We start from the raw sequence: 2,039 nt of genomic DNA, 5'->3' as shown, positions 1-2,039 counted from the left end.
TGAGTTTGAGGCCAACCAGGACTACAAAGTGAGTTCAAGGCCAGCCTGAGCTGCATAGTGAAACTATATCTCAAAAAGACTGAAAGAGAGAAAGAGATAAATAACATAAAGATTTAAATAACATAAATACTGGCTCCTGGTCAGCATTTTAAGTCCTCTTCATTAATAATGCCCACTAGTGGTCAGGGGACAATGAAACAGGAACTCTCTCTAGACCTCCTTGGCCTAGTAGTAGATCACTTCCCTGGCATGTATGAGGAACTAGGTTCAATCCCCAGCACTGAAAATATTTTTAAAAATGTAAGGTTGAAAAACTGAAGACTTTTGCACTAAAATCAGAAACTAGATACAGATGTTCACTCATATTTCAACATAGTTCTAGCCAGAGCAAGTAGGCAAGAAAATAAGAAGACGAGTGAATGACTTTCAAATCAGAAAGAAAAAAATAACATTGTCTCTGCAGCCAACATAATCTTAAATGTAGAAAACCCTAAGACTCTATTTTTTTAAAAAAAAACCCTTTTTTTGGTACTGGGGATTGAACTCACAACCTCAAGTTTGCCAAGCAGGCAGTTATGCCACTGAGCTAAACCCCCAGCTTTTAAAAAAAAGATATTTTACACCTAATAAATTCCCACAATGTTACAAGATACAAAGAAGTCGACATAAAAAGTTTGCAAACAACTAATCATAGAGGAAGTACCTTCCACCAACAGTATGCACAGGTTCCAGGGTATTAACAGCCTTACCAAGGTTGTGTCTCAGTTTATAATAGCCATTCTAAGTAAGTGTGAAGTGATTTCTCATCGTGGCTGCATAAAAATGACTTCAGGACTGAGCCTCAGGAACCCCTTTCTCTTTCCTCAGTTCCCCCTACTTGAGATTTTTTTTTTCTTTGTTCAACTACTTGTTGTATAGTTCGGGATGGCACCGGAACTTGTGACCCTCCTGCCTCAGCCTCCTGAGTGCTGGGATTTCAGGTCTCTCTTGAGAAGATACAGATTCATCTCATTGGATGATGACTTTTCTGGGTTGCCCAAGATACCTATAGTCCACAGAGGGTAAGAAACAGCTCCACCAGCTGCAGGTGGGCACAGGCTGCATGGCAGGCACAGGGATGGATCTGGCTCACCAGGAACCTGCAGGGTGGTGCCAGGCCTAGGGCATGTAGTGTCTGCACTGGGAGTCGGATGCTGGGGGCTGAGGCAGGCAGGTGGGTGGATGAATGGTAGCAGTCAGGCATCAGGAGTCCGCCTGACAGCAGCGTGAGATTAGGTACAGTTCCCACCGGAAGGTTGCTACAAGGTGGTCACAGGGGCATGCTCCTGAGTACACAGCTGGGTACACAGCCTCACTGGAATCTCCACACCTCTGCCTCCTCTGGTAGCTGTGGAGCAAGAGCAAGATAAAGGCAAAGACAGAAAACAAGCCTTTATCTCCCGGGCTGCCCTCCTAGTGCTCAGGTTCTGAAATGCAGGTTTTCTGAGGTGCGAGGTCAGCAGATCAAGACTCAGTTGTCTCTGTGGTTGCCTGCCTGCCTGTCTGCCCCAGGAGAAATTGTGGGAAAGTGTGGGATTTCTACAAAACTAATGCAAAAGTAGTGTATGGGGTTGTGGTTCAATGGAGGAGCAGCTAACTAGCATGCAGAAGCTCCTGAGTTCAATCTCCAGCAGAGCAAAATTAAAACAATCTAATCCTGAACCATGTGTGGTGGCAGACACCCATAATCCCTGCACTCTGGAAGGCTGAGGTAGGCGAATCACAAGTTCAAAGTCAGTCTGGACAATTTAGCAAAACCAAAAAGGGCTGAAAATGTAGTTCAGTGCAAAGGCTCTGAGTTCAATCCCCAGCACTGAAACAAGCACACAAACATGCACACACCACTATAGACTCCCCTCTTCACTGGTGGATGATCTCACTTGAAGGGTCTGATAAATAGCCTTAGAAACATTTTCAGGGGCTGGTGATTTAGCTCAGAGGCCTAAGCACCTGCTTTGCAATCAGGCAGTTGTGAGTTCAATCCCAGGTACTGATTAAAA

Source organism: Cavia porcellus, unplaced genomic scaffold (genome assembly GCF_034190915.1).
Source record: "Cavia porcellus strain 051 isolate PalLab524CR breed Dunkin Hartley unplaced genomic scaffold, mCavPor4.1 scaffold_17, whole genome shotgun sequence".
Classification (NCBI taxonomy): Eukaryota; Metazoa; Chordata; class Mammalia; order Rodentia; family Caviidae; genus Cavia; species Cavia porcellus.
Note: the sequence above shows the minus strand (reverse complement) of the source record.